Raw genomic sequence first — 23,576 nt, forward strand, 5'->3', positions numbered from 1 at the left:
TGTCAGTACATGGAAATGAGACAAAGCTTTTGATAATCCAAGTATTATTGTGCCATCATAAGATAGATCTACAGCTACACACACACACACACACACACACACGGAGGGTGGATGTCCCAGAAACAAGCCCACACACATGTGACTGACTTAAAATCAAACCATACAAGGCAGAAAAGAATGTGTCTTCAATGAAGCTATTGAGAAACTAAGACTCCATATGCAAAAGCATGCGAATGGATCCTTTTCCTATGTTGTATATGGTATCAGCTCTGCGGGTTTATAATTAAAATCTAAGTCATGAAATTGTAAAATGCCTAGAGTAAAATGGGACATGCCTGGCATTGACATTGAGCTTGGCAATCAGTTACATGAATGTAATGCCCAACACACAAACACACACACACACAAGTTGACCTACGTCAAGCTAAAAGGTTTCTACACAGAAAAGGAAATAGTTAGCAAATGAAGAGGACCTAAAGATTGGGTATTTGCAAACCATGTATGTACTAAATTAATATCCGAACTGTACAGGGAAGAGCTAGAAAGCTCATTGTTGAAGAGCAATTGCTCTTGCTGAGGACCTGGGTTCAGTTCCTGGCACCCACATTCATAACTCAGGTTCCAGGGCATTCAACAACCTCTTTTGACCTCTGCATGCACCAGGTGCTCACATGGTGAACATACATACTTTCAAGCCAAACGTTCATGGAATCTAAAAAGAAAAGAAATAGAGAGAGCTGGGTGCAGTTGTGACAGTACACGTCTATAGTCTCAGAGCTCTTGAGAGGCAAAGATAGGAGGATCATGAGTTCTAGATCTGCCTGGGATTGATTGCATACACATGGAATTCACTGTAACAGATCCTGTTCTCAGCACACTTAAAAATAAGTGAAGTATTTGAAGACACAGATGTATAGGTTTTCTTGGTTGTGACGATCATTATACTGTGCATATAATTGGGTACACTTCTGTTCAATTTTCAAACCAAAAAGAAATAAAGGAAATACTGGTCATACACAAGTTATATTAAAGTAGGAATTTCCATTGTCTGTTGGTGGGAGCTAAAAATAATTGCAAGGTAATCAGTATTTTTGTTTTTGTTTTTTCAAAACAGGGTTTCTCTGTGTAGCCTTAGCTGTCCTGGATTTGCTTTAAAGACCAGGCTGGCCCAGAACTCACAGAGATTTACCTGCCTCTGCCTCCCATGCACCACCACACCCGGCTATGAGTTTTAAATTTAAGATTTCCTAAAAGCTGCTATAATCATTCCTGGGGTTTTTCAGCTTCAGATGTACCTTATTAAGAATGGTTACAATGATTATAATGTTAAATTCATGTTAATGTTTAAATTGTGTAATGTAAATGGATTATAAGTGTATATGTTTGTAACATGATTAAATGACTGGCTTGCTCAATCATTTACTGTATCACCCTCTAGACACAGTATCATCTTGTAACCAAAACATTATTCAGAAAAGTGCTTTGTCCAGCCCACAGGAATGGACAAGCCCAAAAAGTTAGGGAAAAGTGTATTTCCAGAATACCCCAGGTATTGCCTAGATGCAATTCTGGCACAAAGAAATTATACCACCAAGCAGCAATGATTTCCCTCTATCTGTTATCTTCTGCCTTGTCCACCAAACATATCTGTAGCTAGTCTTGGTGATCTAAAAGTAGTGCAAACACAATCTGAACAGTTAGGTTATATACCACTGGATATACACCAGCCCAGTGAATGCTGCTTTAATTAAGAACACTCGTGTGAGCAAGGCTCACACAATCAAGAAAGGTACACCTCTGCTTTCTGGTTCACAGTGATGTGAAGAGTCACACAATATTCCTTCAGGGATTCCCCACACACGCAGACCAAGATGGATTGAAACCGTGCTCCAAAATGAATCTTCCCTTGTGTTCTTTTTCCAAATGTTGTACTCGCAGCATCATCAAAGTAACACTTTCCAAAATGAGTCTCCCTGCATAAATTATATCCTCTAAAACAAACATAATTAGTTGAGGATAGTTATTGAGCCCATAACTTATAATTTATTGAAGGGCAATGAATGTTATCTAAACTTACAGTCTTTTATTATTGGGTTTGTTGTTGAATAATAAAAGGCCAGTGACAATTACTCGGAAAGCACTTGTATCCCTCATTAGAATACTGGCTTGAGGAACAAAGATATGTAGCACAGAGGAAAATTATTGTAGAAACTGATTTATTGTTCAAACAGAGTGTTCACTAAACTAATGGGACCATAATCTGTGAGAAGTAGGATAGTGCCCTCCTTTTTCCAGGTCTAGACAATTTAGCATTTTACACTTCTGACAACATTATGGTGGGTTAAGTGACATATGGTTCAAAATTAATTCAATAGTTATTAGGGTGGAGTACATTCAGGTAGACTTTCATGAGCCTGTCTTCCATTCTTCTTAGAAATACTGGAGTTTTTAAAAAAAAAATGGAAATAACTGAATGATAATGAAATAGAAGATTGAAAAGAAATATAAAAAGGTGGTATTCAGATGCCAGCCCTGTTCATCTTATAGGGAGAGCCTGGATTCAGAGCCCCAATTCATCTTCCCATTCAACATTACATGTAGCACAGTTCTAGTCATTATTGAATTGGCTTCACACACTGCTAACCCGTGTAAGGGCATTAGATATCAATATCAGTGCCATTTGCTCCTGTCAATTGTGGCATAAAGTTTAAAAACTACTGTTGTTGTTGTTTTTAGTGCATTCTGAGTGTTTTTAGGTTTTTTTTTTTTTGTTTTGTTGTTTTGGGTTTTGATTTGTCTTCCTTTTTGGTTTTTGCTTACAGTCCGAAGCAGTCAGACTTTATGCTAAGTACTTTGTATAATTTCATTTAATCTTGAACAGCTATCAGAGGTTATGGTAAGAAAACCAAGGACTGAAAAAAAAATCTATGCTCTGAAGAAAATATAGTAACTACTGTGCTATGTGGCAGAAAATTGGTATGGAATGTCTGGTTGCATGCCCTTACACTTAATTATCAGATTAGACAAATTCCTGATGCAGTACAAGAAACAGGTTCGCTCTGGAATGGCATTAAAGCAAAGGCTTTATTTGAATTTACTTAAACCTCATAGGTGTTATTGCATACAGTTTATGAAAGAAGAAATAGTTTTCTTAGGTCATTTTTCCAAAGTCAACCAGTTAGTATGACAGGACTGGAACCCTGGATGGTTGGATTCTAAAGCATTTCCACTTTGTCATGCTGCCGCTCTAAGGGAGAATCTAGGGCATTTCGAGGCTGACATTAGTTCATTTGCAGGTTAGAGATTCAGAGTCCTAAAAATGATCACTGATGGCTCCCACCGTGTAGTCGTGTTTCTTTTGCTTTTTATTGATATATATTCATGTCAACATATATTTATATATAAATAATATAAATATATAAAATAGTTTTCTTTGTTCACCAGAATCTTGTGATCTGTCCTGTAAATACAGGAAGACAAATAATGTTCTTGACATCAAAGGACCAGAGAAAAGACAGCTTCAGTTTGTTTGTTTTTTTTCATCTTACATAGACTTTGGAATCTAAGATAATTTAAATGAAAAACAATTACATTCTATGGTATTAACTTGTAAAGCACAAAGCCTTCTGTTTCAGCTTTCTTGATGTCTGTGAGTGTGACAGACATCCACTCCCCACCATTCAGGCTCAGTAAACTCATGAGCACATAGAGGAGGATTAATTATTTAATCAACTTTCTCTTCAACAGGAATATACTAGGGACTTAATTGAGCAGAGGAAGGAATGGACCAGTTGCTGCTTGGCTGAACCTGCCCACCCATTCACATGTAACAATTCGACTGCTAATAAATTAGGTTAGAGAACTTACCTAATTAGCATCCTCTGTCATAGCAAACTATTGTGCCTACAGGAGGAGTCAGGACTAGTCTAATGGAAATTAGAAAGAGTTGGGGTGTCCTGTCACAGCTTTGCTGATTTCTGCTTGTTCCCCTGGAGCCACTTGCAGAGAGTTGGCGAATAGGGACGAGAGAAGCTGAGGCAACACCCTGGTCTTCACATTGCAGGATCCATCAGGCACCTCTGCTTCCAGAGGAGCACGCTTGTGTTCAGTAGGAGACAGACACAGTTGAGCAGGGAGTGCATCTCGGAGCCTACCCAGGACCTGTTCCTCTTTGTACTGCCTGTCAAGTTACTGTAGCCTCCGTCTTTAAAAATGACAACATATCTTACCTGACAGCCATGAGACCAATCATGGGATCTTTGGGAGTCTCAAAAAGAGTTAGACATGAGGTAACCAAGAAAATTACATCAGTGTCTTGGTAGCTGCATCTCTAGATGATCAGGATACCTGTCATAGTTAAATGTCCTTGAAGCTGCAGGCACATAGTGACCATTTAATCAAAGCTAAGGTGCTAGCATGTCTCCCGACACACGGGCACTAATGAGCTCTCTGCATCTTCAAAAGGCCAATACTTCATTATATCCCAATGTAGTTACCAACATACCCCAACCCCATTAGCGGGGCCTTTTCTAGATGGCAATGACAGCAGACAGCCCAAAAGAGACATCTGGTTTACCATGATTTAGATGAGAAAAAGGTCACCTTACCCCATGAATATAGTACCCTTCTCATAAATATTAATAAAACATCAAGACCCTCAGTTCAGAGCCTGCCATGCTGCATTCCCTCTCACTCCAGTCTCTCTCTCTGGAGACTCTGCTGAGTAAATATCTGTGTCACTTGACTGAATTCTTTTCTTTGAGAAGGCAAAAGCCAATTGGCTTCTCTCAGGACCTAGGGTATTATCTGAGATGTCTTCTTGCCTGCGTTTTTTGTTTTGTTTTTTTCTTTTAGGAATGGCTGTGAGTTTGGGCGGGATGTCTGTAAAGGCAGCAACAATGCCCTTGAAGGCTTCTTGGATCCATGTTAAGAAAAACCCCCATCTTGAAAGCTACATACTCCTACCTAGCATTTCAAGTAGTTTCGTTTGGTGAATAGTTAGTAAGAAAATAAAAATAGCTTATTTGTAAGCTTTTATAATAAAGCTTATAAAATTAAAAAATAACCAAAATTATTAAAGGTGGTTAATAGTAATAATTAGAAATGGTGGTCATAACATACACATTCTGAGTACCTGTTGTGCATTGTCACTTCAGCTTATAATATTTATGCAATGCTTGTGTCCAGTTCCCAGACCATAGAAATGAAGTTCACAGAAGTTCAGAAACTTTTCCATGGATGCATAGCTGGTACACGGCAGTACTGGGATCAGGATGTATCTGTGTCTTCCTACAGTGCCATATTGCCTGCCAGTGAAATATGCATGTCCCAGTGTTTATTATGTCATTTGGCTGCCTTTCAACCCGACAAGAGGGTGTGAGCCTATAGGAGTTGTTTCAAACGAGGCTTGGAGATGTTAAACAATTCATCATTCAATGTGTTGGAAAATCCGATAATGTAAAAGGCAAACCAAAGCACACGGCAACAAAACAATCCATCAGGAGGAGTATATTGTAGAAAACTAATGATTGCAGTCAGACCGGTAATGAATCCAGACTATACAAATTGTGAATGGTAGTGTCAGGCTGAGGAAGAAAAGGACATCACGGTCTGGCGGTGGAGTAGCATTCTCAGCTGTTCGTCTGGGTTGGCAGCCTTTCAAAGTCACAACAGCTATTAAATGCATTAGGAGAGAACCACATAGCACCAGCATCAACTGTGTGAAAGGAATTTACCAGTGATTGACAGGTAAGTAGACTTTAAGTAGCAAATTGCTGAAAAGATCAGCCAGGAAGTGCGAAACAGAATGATACTGTACTGTGCTGAAAGAAAAGAGATCACATGCCTATAATTCTGTAGCCCTGAAGGGTCAGGTTTTTTCCCCCCCCTGAACTTTTCAGTATTAAAATGTTTTTTAAGGTTAAAATTCACTTATAAGTAACATTTGGATGGTAAAAGATCACCTTTGAGCTTCAAGCCTTTCTGTCTCCCATTTTAGATGGCTCTTTGCCTTCTCATTTTGAACAATAGTATGATACTAAACTCCATGTTGTTAAACTAACTTCCTGGTTTCAGGAAGCAGTTCATTGTTGTCTTTTGGAAAGGATGTCATCACTGTCTCTCTTCCTGCTCCATTTGTGTGAGGGGACTCTTCTCATGGCTGATTCTTCAGTCTTCATTGGCCACAGCAACTAAGACAATTGATGCTTGATGCTGACACCTGTGAAGTAGCATGGACACATGTAAAACCTGTGTTCACCTGCATAGAAATAGGACTTGGCTTGCAGTAATAATGTAACAATTATTGAATTTATTGAATAAATGAATATCATAGCTGGTTTAGGCTAACTTCCTCAAACTTAGACATATTAAGTGTATTTTTTTTTTTCAGTGAGTCATGGGATTTCAGTGACCATGTGATTAATTCTCCCACAACTCTTCCTTTTTCTATCTTATGTTTCTCCTACTGGGCACGGAAACTAGCTTCTCTGGTATTAAAGGAGAAAGATCTTTTTGATATATGTTCTGAATGGGCTCAGGGGTCAGTGAAGCTTTTAATCAAAGAGAGAATGTAGTAAAGGTAGGATCTCAAAATGTCAACCTGAAACATCTGGTCTGGAACGATCATGTGAGTACACATGCAGATATTTGATTTATAAACTTGAAGTTTCACAAAAATCACCCTGCAGCCCTTAGCTTCGGAGCACTGATTAATTTTTCAGCAGTGACTGGGCCGGGGAGCTTTCTTTACAGTTGCACTCTGTGCTGAAGACCATAGAGGCTAAAGGTTTATTCATTTCCTGCCCTTGGGTCTGCAGCTGATGACTCTAAGGTGACAATGTCTGTACAGTAAGAGGTCAAAGGGTCCGTTTGATCAGAGTCCATCTAGAAGAGGAATGAAATGCAAACAGTCAACTACAATGACTTCTTCAGACAGTCTCAAAAGACATTGTCCAACTTAGATAAGTGAAGACAGGAGTGTAGGTTCAGTAATTTTCTCTGCCTCCCTTTCTTACGTCAATAGAAAGCTATGACTTTGCATTGACCTTGTGAAAATATAATCAGTCCCTGGCCTATACTGTTTTTTCCAATACAGAGTCATGCTATATAATCTGGCTGGAACTTGTGGTCCTTTTGTCTCAATGTCCTGAGTGATGGAGTTCACACATCTGTAAACTACACCTAGGTAAAACTTACGTGAAAATTGAATCACCTGTCTCCCTTGTCCCACTTCTGTATTCCACTGAAGAACCGCCTACACACACACATTGTACTAGAAGTCTCAGGAGGTAGCTAAGACATGCCTTACCTAGTGTCTTAATTTGCTTTCTATAGCTGTCTATTGCTGTGATAAGTACCATGACCACAAGCAATGGGGGGAGGGGTAAGAGCTTATTTGGTTTACACATCCCAAATCGTAGTCAGTTACTAAGGAAAGTCAAGGCAGGAACCAGGAGGCAGGGGCTGAAGCAGAGGCCACTGGAGAAATGCTGCTTCCCTTCCAGCTCACATTCAGCCATCCTTCTTATATCTCTCAGGTCCACCTGCTCAGGAGTGGCACCACCCACAGTGGGCTGGGCTGGGCACTCCCACATAAATCATTAAGCGAGAACATGCCCCACAGAGCAAACTGATGGGGCATCTTCTCCATTGGTGTTCTTCTTCCCAGATGACCCTCATTTGTGTCAAGTTAACAAAACAAAAAACAACCAGCACAAGTGGCTTCACCTCCATTCTCCGTTCTCCCCAACCAGTGGCCTTGCTGTGTCCCTAATTCACCAGCAGTACTGTAGCCTGTTCTTTATAGGCAAGCTTCTTCAGATCTCCAGGGCCAATTTCATTTCCTTAAGTCTTTGTGCAAATATCCCTTCCTCCCTGCAGCCTTACTGATTTCTGCAGTTAGATATCACCCTTCTGTCCATCCACCTAGCATTCTTGATCCCTCGTGTCTTCTGTGTTTTTTAGAAGCACTTACTATCATCTAACACCACACACACATTAGTATGCTCTGTGTCTGCTGCTCTCCAAGTTTAGAGACCTCTATTTTATTTCCTGATGTATTTGAGCTCTGGGAACAGTAAGGAGGATATTATGGGCTCTTGGTAAATATAGCAAGATGGATCCATGAAGGATTCCTAGGTAAAAGCATGGGGGAGGCAACAGCAAAAGAAGCTATCCAGAGAAGCTTGCTCTCAGAGCTTATTTTCCATTTTCATGCTGACTACAATTTTTACCAATTACGGATTTATTTCATTTAAGGGAGTTGTCTTTTTAAATACAAATAGCATAGCAGTGTTGGCAAGGACTGACAGCTTCTAAACATTACTGTGCAATCATTTGAGCTCATTATTCTGCCAGACGCTAGGAGACAACAGCTTTCTGATGAGAACAGAAATGTCAAGGGGATAGTGGGGCACTTGGAACATAGACTACTTTAGGGGTCATAGAAATCTTGCTCAGAGCAAGTTAGGGGGCAGAAAGCAGTATGGCAGGCTCAGTCTGGAGAGATGGGTTTGGAACCATCACATTTACATATTAATGTTTCGCCTCTATGATCTTTTCAAAATGCATCCAAGAAAAACTTGTTTGGGTGATTGACTTCCTCCCTTAATTGGCTACTATCCTTTGGCCAGGTGTGGCTTATATCCCCAAATGTGCCCAACAAGAACTTATTTGAAGGACTAAATAGGAATAGGGATGGACATTTGAGTTCCTGGAGCGTCTGATGCATCTCTTGCCAGATTTGCTTCATCTCATCAGATTTGCTTCATCTACAAAGAATGAGTCTATGTTTTCCATACAGCTCTGTCCAGGCTGGCCTGGCTGATTAGCCATTTGGATTTTGCTGCCCGACACTGTGGCACTTCCATAATTTATTTGGCCACCATGAATAACCAATATTCCAACCCACATAAACACCATTTTATAGCTATTTTATGATTGTTAAATTGTTGATGGCCTAGATGTTTTTAGATTCAATATATCATGCCTCACTGTCTAGATATTTTGGACACACACACATACACATGCGGAGTTGGCAAAAAACACTTATATGTTGAAGGGCTCATGTTTAAAAGTTTGTGAGCATTCTAGTAATTCTCATTCAGCAGGGCTACTAAGTCATTTTCCTCTCATTTGCCCGGAAACCAAATGGTTATTTGTAGGATAATTTGAGATTTTTGAGACAGCAAGGAAGAGAGAATAGGATGAGAAGCCTTATGAACTGTTGGGGCATTATGCCCTTCCCTGCGAGCCAAATGAAGGGATGCCTATATAGAAATGCCGAAATGTCCTCCACAGAGCACACTGGGTCTCAAGTCTTCTGAAGGGAATATTTCTGGCTCCCATTTAGTGCACTTCTTACCAAACACAAGTAACATTACATTTAGGTCTCATTGAAGCCTCTGCAGGGGCTGGGGGTTGGGGGAGGTATCCTTGGCCTCGAGATGAGGATACTTGAGTTTTGCTATTTGGGCAACTGCGCTGGTTCTCAAAGTGAAAGAGCATACAAGGATCCCAGCCAGTGGCTCAGCTGAGGCTTCTCTTCTAAATTCACACCCTGACAGTATCTTACAAAAGTCTTGAGGGTGCCTTTGAGCTGCCCGAGGAGTAAGTGTTGCAGGGCATTATTTTACACCAGACCCCCAACCCATGAAAGCCTGTTTCATGTTTAGGGGGTAAATATTCCACTGATATAGAAAAAGTTGGAGGATATCTTTAATTTAAAAAAAAACTTAATAAAAGTATTTATTGTAGCCTAAGGTAGACTATTCACGATCAGGCAAGTGTGCGCAACTTTCCCATCAAGAAATACCATTGTTGCACATTCTTCAGAGTTGCATCTTCTTCTCCCTTAGCAAACATCCTTATCATTGGACCCTGCACCCTTTAAGAAATAAGAGGCAATGCTCAGTTTGTTTCCTTCACAAAATGAGCCAAATGTTTTCTCCTCAAAAACCAGAGCCTGGAGAGTTGTCATTAGTTGGTAGCGCTGTTATGGGGACTCGGCGACTTCATGTTGCTTCCCTAAGTGTTTTTAAAATGGGTTAATGTGAACAAACATTACATCTCTATGTTGCCAAATGCCTTTTGGGGATGTGAAAATGAATAATTTGGGTGAAAATTGGGAAACATTGAAAATAAATCCCCCTCTTTGTCTGAATAGGGACAGGAGGTAGAGTCCTAATGCTTAGTAATGTGGAAGGGCTTCTGGTGAAGAGCCGTGTATTTTAAAATTCAGTATAGGTTCAGCTCCAAAGGCAACTTTTCTAAGAACTTTTACCATTGGGTGTCACAAAACAGGAGTCGAATTAGGAAGCCTCTATACAACAAGCATGTAAGAGTAAAGCAGAGTGAGAGTGCTATTTTTTTCCTGCCCCAATAAAAACTCAAGAGGCGTGTGATGACTTCTTAAGAAGCCCTTTCTCCCATATGTTCTCCTGAAACTATTTAACTGCCAGGGACTGCTTTACCGCAGTAACAAAAGTCTGTGATGGTTTTCATGAAAACGATGCCACAAAATTAAAGTCACAAAATCCCACAACTCCGAAATTAAGTTGAAACATTTTTTTTTTCCCTGAAAACTCAGCATATAAATGACACTCCATAAAAAGGTCAAAGCAATGAGATGCTGGGAAAAGCACTCAACCATTATCTTTGCTGCAGTCTGGAGTAGGTCATGTCTTTACTCTTACCTTATTCTTGTGACCCTACCATAGAATTATATTTCACATAAATCCTGATATATATGTGTGTGTGTGTGTGTGTATATATATATATATATATATATATATATATATATATATTTCTTCTTATGAAGTGTGTCACCAACACTTTCTTTTTGTTACAAAATCTGTTGTGATTTAAATCTATAATGACCCCACAAGCACAGCAGTGTTTGGGGAAACTATGGAATTGGGGGGGGGGTGTCAAAAAGGAGAACTAATTGTAAATTTTTGGAAGTCATAGCTGACGCTGGATTCTGGTCTTTCCCTGCTTCTTCATCCACCACGACAATGCCATGAACTCCACCTGCCTTCCCTATAAAAGAGAATGTATTTCTTTAAAACTGTGAGCTGTTGAAAGATCTAATAGCTTCTTCCTCTAAGTTGTTTCTGCCAAGTATTTTGGTCATAGTGACACAGAACTATCACAGTATTCAATATAAATGAACTAGTAAGAGGAATCACAATGCCTAAAATGAAGCCAGGACATAAAACTTTAGGAAATGCAAGGTGCCTGGTGAACAAATTTCTCCATTTATTTTCAAAGAACATGAAATATGAAACTTTTCAGATTTGGTGAAAAGACAGAGACTTTATTCTACTGTAAACCTGTGTAAGTAGTCTATGAAATCCCACATGAATGTAGCTGAAACCAGGATGCATTGCTTCTCAACAATCTTAATTACCAACACAGAGCTTCAGCAAGCTGGAGAAAACATGTTCTTTCCAGCCTGTAATCAAATTTCCCCCACATGGCTAAGACTTGAACAGATACCCTATAGCTGTTTATTGGGTAAAAAGATCAAAAGGAGAGAAAAGAAATACTAAGGGAATACTAAACTTTCAACTTCCTCCCACTCTTTGTGTGTTGAAAAGAATTGATATCCAAACACTTTAATTACACCCAGGAGAACATCTTTACAGAAACCACCAAGCTGACACTCTCTGTTCCCAGGCATGTCCACTCAAGGTTCACTATTGTCATCTCTTAAGTTTGCTAGTGATCGAGCTGAAACTAGATAGAACACAAATAAATTCATCTGGGAACTAACACTTCTCCACTTTTCAGGAGACCAGAGATTCACTATTGTCATCTCTTAAGTTTGCTAGTGATCGAGCTGAAACTAGATAGGACACAAATAAATTCATCTGGGAACTAACACTTCTCCAGTTTTCAGGAGACCAGAGAATCAGCTTTAACTACACTTATCCCTGGAACACTATTCTGTTGACCCGAGGAACTGGCAAAGGCGTTGGGGATGCAAACACCAAGGCATCATGTGAATTTTCCAGAGTCCTGAATGTTGGGCAGGCCCTTAACTGGGCTTCCTAAATTTAAGACTGATAACTTCCTAAATTTAACACTTTACCTAAGTTTAGAAGTCAACTTATGGCAAGCATTTTCATGGTAGGCTAAACTTTCAAGGTTTAATTCCGAAGAATGTATTTTGTTGAGTGTTATTGATTTCAGAATGAAATGAGAGAGTAGGGGGGAGAAAAAGAGAATTATTCAGGTGTATGTTGATGTGTAGAAAGAATGCTTTATTGTCCTCTTGAAGCTGAATTGTATTTGTTTAATACCATGTTTACAATGAGGAACCAGATAATATATTTGCACAAGTCAGCCAGCATTATGTTGACAGGGAATTAAGTATAGGTAAATGTAATCTGAAAATAGACTTCTGATTTCTCCATTTGTACCTAATATAGGAGCTGTAGGGAAAAGCTAAGCATCACACAGAAACACAAATGTTTTCAGTTGGTAGTGAGGGTGTGAACAATGCCTGCTGATCTGAACACAGGTAGATATTGCCAACAGAACTCTTAAAAATGCACAGATGATATCCTAATCAGTGTTCTCCACAGAAACAGGGTCAGTGTGATATGGGATGACATCATATCGGCTTATAGAATGACAAATGCTGACAACACTAAAAAATTTGTATTGGCAAGCCAGAGACCCTGGAAAGCAATGGGATAGTTTCTATCTGCATTCAAAGGCCTGCAAGTTAGGGGTTGGTACAATATTTGAAATCTGAAGGCCAATTGGCTCAAGACTCAGGCCAAACCCTTCTTAAAAGTGTAACACATCACACACATTGTTTTTGCTTTCTTTCTTTTTTTCTTTCTTTTTTCTTTCCTTTCTTTCTTCCTTTCTTTCTTTCTTTCTTTCTTTCTTTCTTTCTTTCTTTCTTTCTTTCTTTCTTTCTTTCTTTCTTTCTTTCTTTCTTTTTTTGCTTAGCCATAGAAAAAAGTGAAATAATATCATCTACAGAAAAATGAATGGACATAGTTGAACAAATGTCCTTTTTGGATGGTAGAACATCTTTTGGGTAGATGCCCAGAAGTACCAGTGGGTCTTTTTTTTTTTTTAATCAACATGGAAACTCAGGTCTATTTAATTATTTATTTATTTATTTTTGGCAAAAATAACTTAGCCAGAGTAAGGAATTATAGCTAGGTCTTGAGGTAGCACTATTTCCAGTTTTCTGAGAAAGCACCAGATTGATTTCCAAAGTGGTTGTACAATTTTGAATTTCTACCAGCAATGAAGGAAGGTTCCCCTTTCTCCACATCCTGGACAGCATGTGCTTTCACTTGAGTATTTGATCTTAGCCATTCTAATGGATGTAAGATAGATTTGATTTGTATTTACCTGATGACTAAGGATGCTGAATATTTCTTTAAATGTTTCTCCACAATTCGATACTCCTCTGTTGAGAATTCTCTGTTTAGCTTTGTATCCCATTTTTTTTTATTTTTTAATTCTTTGTTAATTACACTTTATTCACTTTGTATCCCCCCTGTGGTTCCCTCCCTCCTCCCACCCCAACCCCTCCCTTCCTCCCCCCTCTGCATGCATGCCCCTCCCCAAGTCCACTGATAGGGGAGGTCTTCTTTTCCTTCCTTCTGATCCTAGTCAATTAGGTCTCATCAGGAGTGGCTGCATTGTCTTCTGTGGCCTGGTAATGCTGCTCCCCCCTTAGGGGGAGGTAATTAAAGAGCAGGCCAATCAGTTCATGTCAGAGACAGTCCCTGTTCCTATTACAATGGAACCCACTTGGATACTAAACTGCCATGGGCTACATCTGTGCAGGGGTCTTAGGTTATCTCCATGCATGGTCCTTGGTTGGAGTCTCAGTCTCAGGAAAGACCCCTGTGCTCAGATTTTTTGGTTCTGTTGCTCTCCTTGTGGAGTTCCTGTCCTCTCCAGATCTTACTGTTTCCCACTTCTTTCCTAAGATTCCCTGCACTCTGCTCAAAGGTTGGCCATAAGTCTCAGCATCTGCATTGATAGTCTGCAGGGCAGAGCCTTTCAGAGGTCCTCTGTGTCAGGCTCCTAACTTGTTCCCTCTTTTCTCCTTCTTCTGATGTCCATCCTCTTTGCCTTTCTGGATAGGGATTCAGCTATTTAGCAAGAGTCCTCCCTCTTGATTAGTTTCTTTAGGTGTACAGATTTCAGTAGGTTTATCCTATATTAAATGTCTATATGAGTGAGTATATACCCTGTGTGTCTTTCTGCTTTTGGGATAGCTCACTTAAGTAGCAGCTTTATTTGTAATAGCCAGGAGCTGGAAACAGCCCAGATGGCTCCTCAGTTGAGGAATGGATATTGAAATTGTGGTACATCTACACAATGGAATATTACTCAGCAATAAAAAAAACAAGGAAATAATGAAATTTGCAGGTAAATGGTGGGATCTGGAAAAGATCATCCTGTATCCCATTTTTTTTAAAACTGGATTATTTGATTTCTTGGTGTTTAGTTTCTTGAGTTCTTTATTATTTTGGACATTAGCCACCTGTCAGATACAGGGTTGGTGAAGATCTTTTCCCAGTCTGTAGGCTGTCATTTTGTTCTGTTGACAGTGTCCTTTGCTTTACAGAAGCTTTTCAGTTTCATGAAACTGCATAGATGATATACTAATCAGAATTCTCCACAGAAACAGAATCAGTGTAATATGGGATGACATACTATTGGCTTATAGAATGACAAATGCTGACAACACTAAAAAATTTATATTGGCAAGCCAGAGACCCAGGAAAGCCAGACACCCAGTTTCATGAGGTATGTTTGTAGCATCTTTATTCATAATAACCACAATCTGGATACAATCTAGATGTTCCTCAACTGAAGAATGGCTATAGAAATTGTGGCGTATTTACACAATGGACTATTACTTGTTATTAAAATCAAGGAAATCATAAAATTTGCAAGCAAAGGAGGATTCAAATCCTCCTTCCTCTTGTGCAGCAAGCTCTTAGATAGAACTAGAAAAGATCATCCTGGGTGAGGTAGAAAGACACGCATGGTATGTACTCACTTATAAGTGGGTATTAGTCAAATAATATAGAATAACCATACTACAATCACAGACCTAAAGAAGCTAAGTAACAAGAAGAACCCTAGGTTGGATGCTTAATTTTCATTAAGAAGGGCAAATAGAATAGATATCAGAAGCATTTGAAGAGAGGGAGGACAGGAGCCTACTGTAGATGTCCTCTGAAAGACTCTACCCAGCAGGGGATCAAAGCAGATGCTGAGACTCACAACTAAACTTTGGGGAGAGCACTGGGAGTCCTGTGGAAGAATGAAGGGATAGAAAGACTTAGAGGGGATAGGAACTTCACAAGGAGATCAACAAAGCCAACAAATCTGGGCTCAAGGGGCCTACAGAGACTGATGCACCAACCAAGGACCATGCATGGAGATGACCTAGACCCCCTCCTCAGATATAACCCATACGCAGCTCATGTGGGTGCCCTGCTAAGGGGAGCAGGGGCTGCTGCTGACATGGACTCTGATGCCTGCTGCTTTTTGATCGTGTTCCCCTGGAGGGGTGGCCTTCCCAGGTCACAGAGGAAGAAGATGAGACTTGATAGGCTAGGGTTAGATGGTAGAGGAGGTAGGCTCCCCCTTTCTGAGGACTAGAAAAGAGTGGATAGGGAGTAAGATGGAGGGTGGGTGGGACCAGAAGGAGAAAAAGGAGGGGGTTACAATCAGGATGTCAACTTAACAAATTATAAAAAAATAAACTTAAATTGAAAATAATGAATAGTACATTTTGAACAAAGTTAGCCAGACCCAGAAAGATAACTATAAAATGTTTTCTCTCATATGTGAAAAAAAATAAAATAAAATAAAATAAAATGAGCTAAATATCAAAGATGGACTGTAAGAGAAAAGGGAAGGAGAAACAATGGTAGGATAAGAAATGTAGGAGGTGATTGAAGCAGATGCAGAGACCTAAAGCAGAACATTAGGCAGAGTTTGGGGAACCCCTCGGAGAAGGGTGAGGAAAGATTGTAGGAGCCTGTCCAGTAGAGGCCACCAGGAGAACAAGGTTTACATAATCAACTAAGCAAGGCTCATAGGGCTTACAAAGACTGAAGCAGCAATCACAGAGCCTGCACTAAGTCTATACTAAGTCCTAGGTTGTTCAGCTTGGGATGTTTGTGGAAGAGGAGATGTCTCTGACTCATTTGCCTGTTCTTGGGACCCCTTTTCTCCTACTGGACTGTGTTATGCAGCATTGATATGAGGGTTTGTGCTTAGTCTTACATCTTTTTATACTGTGTTTGATACTCTTGGGAAGCTTTTTTTTGTTTTTTTTTTGTTTGTTTGTTTGTTTTTCTGAAGGGGAATGGAGGAGCAGTGGATCTGGGGAGAGGGGGATGGAACAGGTAAAGTGGGAGGAGTAGAGGAAGGAGAGGTTGTGTGTGGTTGGGATGTATTGCATGATAAAAGAATAAATAAAAATTTTTATAAAAAGAAATGGTAGTGGAGGTGTAGATCAAAGTATAGTACAGGCATCTATAGGAATATTGCAATATGATAAACACATTAATTTGTAAGTAATATCATTGAGTAAATACAATAATAATAATAAAAGAACAACAGCCAGATGTCCCAGCATGGAGACCATTGGGTAACTAGGCTGAGTTCTCTGATATTCATCTGTTTCTCTTCAGCCTGATTGGATAGGGGCCACTCACACGGGGTTGGGGGGCATTGAAGCTCACACTGGGGAGGACAGTGTTTTATTCAGTCTGCTAATTAAAACCTTAATGTCTTTCAGAAACATTCCCTCCCTTACCACCACCAATGATGTTTAGCCCAATTCCTGGGCACCTGATGGCCCAGTCAAGCTGGCACATAAAAGCAAACGTAAAAGAAACTATCTTTTAAATTACCACTACATCTCTGCCACACACCGCCATTTTCCTTCACTTTATTTTGCCTCTTTGATTTTGGCGATGCTTTTCTAGGCCTATCTTAAAGTACCTCAAGCTGGGTGTCTTAAAGAGCAGAGGTTCATTTTCTCGTAGCTCTGAAAGCTACGACTCCAAGATCAAAACGCAGCAGGGTTGGGTCTTTCTGAGGCCTGTGGGTAACCATCTAGCCCATGATGCCTCTCATAGCTGCCTCTGGGCTGTTGGCAATATCTGCCATTCCTTGGCCTTTAGATGTGCCGCCTCTGCTTTAATTTTTATATCTATAATTATTCTTGGATATGTGTCTATATCCAAATTTACATTTTTGAATAAGAACATCCAATATTACTGATTAGAGCCCACAGTAAATGGTCTCATTTTTAACCAATTTTGCATCTACAAAAATCATATCTAATTAGTTCATAATCTGACCGTACTAAAAACTTACAGCCCCAGAGGATCTTTTACTAGTTGGAAGGAAGACATAAGTGATCCACAAATACCTTCTCAAACATAGTAGATGCTTCCTTGTTTTCAGTTTTTGAGAATTTTATACATAAGTACTGTATTTACATAATTTTCTCACTTCATTTCCTCCCTCCAATCCCTCTTGGGCTTCTCTTACTCTTCAAATTCATGGACACTTTTTTATAATTATGGTTGCATTAATTAAAATTGCACATATATTTACATAAGTTTATATGTGCACTGGCTGAGATAACTTAATGTTTCTCATATGTATTTACTTGATGTCTTGGGATTGGCTGGCCTACCAGCAGGCTTGCCTCTGGGGAAGACAGATTGTCCACCACCAGTGGACAATAGTCACCTATAGCTCCTCTAGGGTGAATCTTTGTGAGATTTCCACCATACAAACTGACATGTTAATTATAAAAATTCTTTCTATCTTGCTTAAGCAATCATAATGTTGAGATTTCCTGGGTAAGGCTTCCCTGTCACACACGGACTTCTCATCCTGGTCTTATTTCCCTTAAGATCTTTCCAGACTCTCCTTTGTGATGTTCCCTGAGAATTAGGTGTAGGGATATTTCACTTGGGGCTGGGCACCCCCAGTCAGTTTTCTGAATTTTGCCCAATTTTGGTTTTCTGTAATCGTATCTGCCTACTACAAAAGAAGCTTCTTTGATGAGGAGTGACAGTTACAGCTATCTGTGTGAATATGGATAAGTATTTAGAGATTGGGCATGTTTCAGGGTATGGCTGTGCACAGGAAAAGTATCTAGAATTCAGTTCAGAATTAGGTTTCATGTAGTGGTAGCAGAAGGTTCTCTACCAGGGTCCAAAGCTTCACCAGCCATGAGTTGTGGGATAGGCTAATAGTGCCAGACATAAAGTCCTTCCTGTCGAGCGGACTTTAATCCAATTAGATGCCTGTGGGTTACACCCAGTATATAAGTGCCATTATTGCACCTTTTGGGATTACAGTTATAATTGTTGTCTGTAGGCATTACACCTGGATAGAACTATGGATAGCTTTTCTCCCTTAATAGCGTGTATAGCTCTTGCCTGTATTATCAGAGCTATTCCTCAGGGAGGAGACTTTAAGGTCATTTCTAGCTGCATTCCTCCAATTTTCCTGCCAGAATTGTATAGTGTCTTCAGAATACCTTTAGTTTCTGAGAGGCAACCAAAATCAATGGTGGCAATAGCCTGTATTATTTTTTTTTTTTTACCCCATTATCAACATTTAAAAAGGGGAAGAGAATGATACAGAGTTTGGACTACCCAAAGAATTATATTTATAGCTGTGAAAGTGGGACACACTCTCCTAATCATGAACGGTTTACCTTAAGCAGAGGATCATTAGCCACCTTGAAGGCACTTCACTGTGCCCCAAGCTATCCTACCAGAACTGGCCCATAATAAATGCCAAATGATTGTAAACTATACTTGTACAAGTGCTTAATAGATAACTGTAAAGCAAATAAATACAAGACTACTAAATACATTAGAATAAACTTTCTTAGTTCAAACTCATTCGTTACTGTTTTTAATAATCGTAGGAATGCAGGATAAACCACTGCATACTTATTAGTAAAGTAGACTGAGAATGGACACAAAATAGCTCAGTACTTTTAATAAAAAGTATTTGATTTTGCAGATGCTGAGTCTCAGATAACCTCTTCGAATCCCTGGACCATGATCTGACAGCCACAACTGAGGACAATAAAGAAGATGCTAAGGACTCTTGATCTAATGAAGACTTAGAGATTCCATTTGATCCAGTGAAGTAGAACCCCCACACCTTGACCTACCAGCATTGACCTTCATGTAGACGATAAATAATATTATCTCACAAGAATTGTGATAATTTGATCTCTGTTTAAACCAAGCTGAGATGCTAACTAATACAGTGGCTGGGTGGCCTGGTTTTTTCATATGGTAAAGGAGAAAGTGAGCTATCTCTTGTATCTGTGTGTGGTGTTGAAAAAAGATGGGGACACAATTGTAGAGCCAGAAGGTATTCACTTGCCAGATAAATGGAAGTGGCATGTGCTCCTGCAGAAAGCTCTGGCTTTCAGATCCAAGGTGCACCTTTATCTCAGTCCGATAACTTCATTCATTTCTATCAGCAGATGGGCCACTAGGGAGCTAGTGCAAGTCTTCTGTCAGGAAAGTGAAGGGACCAAAACAATGCCCAGGAAAATCAGCCTGACAGTCACTGGGGATGTGAGCTAAAGAGAAGGGAGAGCATCCTCTGGAGAGCCAAAAGCTGCATGGATTAGATTTCAAGAGAATTAGTTCAGATCTAAGTTGGTATTGGCTGGGAGATGTGTAGTGAGTTTAAAATGCTAGTGTTTCTGGGTCTGTGAGAAGACTCAGTGGTAAAGGCATTTGTCATGCAAGCTTGGCAACTTGAATTTGATCTCGAACACAATTAAATGTGGAAGAAATGACTCCACTAAGTTGCCCTCTAACTTCCAAAATATATGATAACGCACATGTCAACACATACACCATCATCGTCATCATCAACAGCAACAGCATTACTACCACCATCACCACCACCACCATCATAACGATAGTAAATATGATGATGGTTATGTGTCATTTTCGGCTACCTCCATGGTAATAGCTACCAAGTGTCATGACCTCAGCTCTGTATGTGTGCTGACTTGTCGTGATTTGTTTTCAGAATCCTACCTGTTGACCTGACCCGCTGAGAAAAGGATCCTTTTTAAGACTTTCCTAAAAAGCGTTGCTGACCTATATTCCTTTCCCCCCAGGGAAAGTTTCCCCCACAACAGTGAAGGGTGTGCTGGACAGAGGATGTGTCCCATATGTCTTGGCCCTCAGCAGCGAAGAAAGAAAACTGTCCCCTGCAGTGAGACTGCCTCCCAGTCTTAGGAAGGAAATAGTTTCGTTACTCCAGTGGTCTCTGTGTGTATCTAGGATATCCTTGCTAGTTCTAGAAACATACTATTGTTATTTCCTCCTGAATATTGGAGTGAAGAATTAGAGAAAAATGTGCCTAGCAAAGAATGGGAAGGATGGCTGTAGAGGAATTTTAATTGAGAACATGGCTGCTCGGAGAGATCACATCCAAAGACCTTCTAGGTCCATCCAGCTGGAATACAGACACGTCTTTAATCCCAGGAGACAGAGGTAAGCAGATCTTTGAGTTCTAGTCAGTTATGGTTCTAGTCAGTTTTGTCGGGCAGTTTGGTCGAGAGTGAGGTGAGAGGCAGCACTGTGGAGTTGAGTTCTTGGCAGTTCAGTTCATGGAATTCAGAGGCAGTTTTACCAGGACAGTTTTACAGAGACAGGTTGTAGAGGGAACACGCTCAACACAGATGAAGACAGATGAGCCAGAGAATGAGAAGGAGCCAGCCAGAGTTCAGAAAGAACTAGAAAGGGTTAGCTTATTTAGCCTTAAGTCTCAGAGGCTGGAAACATTCTAAGCCTAGATAAGATTGTTTGGAGGCTAGAAGCTTCCAGGACTAGGGCTAGGTTAGCAAACAGAGGTAGAAAGCCTGTGAGATGACAGTTACAAAGTAGAATAGAAGTTTCATTTACAGATGACATTAGCTAATATAAATACATAGCTTGCAATGTGCCAGACATGTCTTTGAGTGCTCTTCCACACATTAAGCCATGTAATGCATAACATCCATCTGAGAAAGGCACTGATACAATCCCCATGTTATTGGTGAAGGAAATTATACAAGAAGTGGTAATTACTTGCTGACATCCTATGTACCAGTAACCAATAGAGTTGGGATTTGAATCAGGTCAATCTGTCTCTGAAAGTCTTAACTGAGCACCTTACAATCTCAAGTATAATTTGTAGAAATCAAGCTTAGGTGGATAAAAGCGTATTGTTTCCAATAATGTAAGTAAAGGATAAGCCAGGGGGAGCTGATTTTGTAAATCTCTTCCCAGTGCTGCTGCCCAAGCAAATAGAAAGGTGATAGAAATCAGTTCAGTTCTTCTGGCCCTTTAAAGGGTCTTCTGATTCGTGAAGCTCTCCTCTCTGACTGTCAGAACAGTCCTGAGTCACATGTGCTGGGTGCCCTTCACTATTGCTGTGGAGTCTAATCATCAGTTTTCATTTGTAACCTTCTGAGCAAGAAGGAGGGACGTGCTTGGGTCTAGGTTGGTACTGGGCTTCTGAGTACACATTATTCAGAAAAAAAAAAAAAAGACTCTCTCACAAGTCCCATCATGGCTACCCTCACAATCTTACTCATTGCTTCCCAGAAGCCAGCAAAGCCTTGCTCTTCCCATCAGGGAGCTACCCAGGAGCTAAGTTTCTAGGTAGTCTGAGCCTTCTAGTCTGAAGGTTCTCTTGAAAAGTGAGGGAGACCTCAGCACAGTTGGTCAAAGGCCATTGTGATGTTTTTCTTCCAGACTGATTGCAAGTTTCATTCACTGAACTTATATTCATGCTTTTGCTACCAGGACATTTAAAAAATAACTATTTAAACCTCATCAACTCACTGAAACCCTTTCTCTTCCCATTCTCTTCCCTGAAGAATCTCCTTCTTTGGACTTGATTTCAGCTACAGTTTCAACATCTAAAAAACAAAACAAAACAAAACAAACAAACAAAAAACACCATGAAAAGATGTACTTGCTCTTCCTCAAGACCAGGAGCCTATGAGAAAAACAAAATTTCCCTCTGATATCATTTATAACAGCTTACAGCACAGTAAGTCTATGGTTTGTGAAGGGCAAATAAACAAATGGAGAAATTCAGAGATAAATAGTGATTAATGGTCTTTACGATGCTTTTATAAGGTGCCCTGCAAATAACTCCACCGTTCCCAACACCTCCTCCCCAGTCCTGTTTCTGTATATGACTAGAAGGCTGTAAAAAAAAAAATGCAAAAAATACAAAAAAAAAAAAAAAAAAACAACCAGCAAGAAAGCAGTCCTTCATTGGCCCTTCTCTCTTGAAATAGTGTGGATTGATTTATAAAGTGAGCTTCATTTAAGAAAGAGCTTGCAAAGGATTGGGTCTTATAGGTGTCCACGACAAGGAGTCCTTTTTAGAAGGGGAAAAGCCAAAAATGTTGAGCATTTAGAAAGGCAAAGATGAGCATTTAGGAGGGGGCACTGAGAACTACAGAAGTCCATACATTGCACTATGGATCTAGCCCAGAGGGGAAGCCTGCAGATCCTGTAAATCCACTGACGCATGTCTAGGGTCCTAGTGCTTGTTTGAGTGTCAAGTTTACAAACATAGCAGAGGCACAGCAACCAGTCAAAATCTCCTGGTGATGTCAGACCTCTGGACCAGTGTTTTCAAGGCCAAATCAATTGCTGCATATTTAGCTTTTTTTTGTTTTTCTGAATGAATTTAACAATTCAATCCATTGGATGAGCCCACATTCTCTTTTCACAGCTGAATCTCACGAAATAGAATGATTTCCCCAGCCTCCGCTGGTGGCTGGGTCTGGAATTGACTGGGCTGTATGATTTGATGGTTTACTAAGCAGTTCCAGACGTCGTTGATTGCATTAGAACCAGGAAAACAAACCACGCTGTGCTGCCATGAACTATGATGGGAGGCTAATGTCTGTGGAGGCTCTGGTCATCCCTCTTTTCTGACCACAGCCACTCACTACTCATCTTTGTTGATGCCCTCCTTTTCTGCCCATCCTTAGGGTCATTTGTTTTTCCAAAGCCACCTGCTCCTCACTTGAGTTCCCAGGTGCCAGCTCTCTGAGATTTGACCTTGGGAACTGCCAGCTCGGAGCTGAGATGGCTTTTCCCATTTGCAGTAAAAGCCATTTCGGAAAGCTAGGCTTCTCATATTTTCCTTTCTGGATGTGTCTGAGGCTGCAGAAACCAATTACGAGGCTCAGCTGTAAGAAATAAAACGTATTTAGTCACAGGTAAAGTTCAGGAGCACAGTTTTAGCTCCAGAATGTGTGTGGAGGCATCTTTTACAAATGAATGCATATCCTACACCCTGCTCCTTTTACAAATAAGCCATCTCCAGGGCAGTATTGATGGCAAAAACAGAAACAAGTCTAATGGGCAGGCAGCCTCAGCGCTGCTCAGAATAACGAGCTATGGCAGATAGCATTTTATCTTCATCAGGTCCTTCTTTTTGCTTGTTTACAGCATAGGAAGCCCTCATATTCTCTTAGGATCAAAAAGGCTTGT

At 40.2% G+C, this 23,576-nt stretch overlaps 1 protein-coding gene across 1 annotated transcript in view; it reads left to right on the forward strand.

Annotated features, from left to right (window-relative positions):
• Positions 1-19,258, forward strand: part of Stk39 (serine/threonine kinase 39) — a 203,374-nt gene extending 184,116 nt beyond the window's left edge. Inside the window, exon 18 of the mRNA XM_055600610.1 lies at positions 19,063-19,258. The gene's annotated coding sequence lies outside the window, so the exon portion shown is untranslated. The remainder of the gene's footprint in view (positions 1-19,062) is intronic.
• The last annotated feature ends 4,318 nt before the right edge of the window (positions 19,259-23,576 follow it).

The sequence above is a fragment of the Psammomys obesus genome, unplaced genomic scaffold, assembly GCF_907164565.1.
Source record: "Psammomys obesus unplaced genomic scaffold, mPsaObe1.curated_primary_1811, whole genome shotgun sequence".
NCBI lineage: Eukaryota > Metazoa > Chordata > Mammalia > Rodentia > Muridae > Psammomys > Psammomys obesus.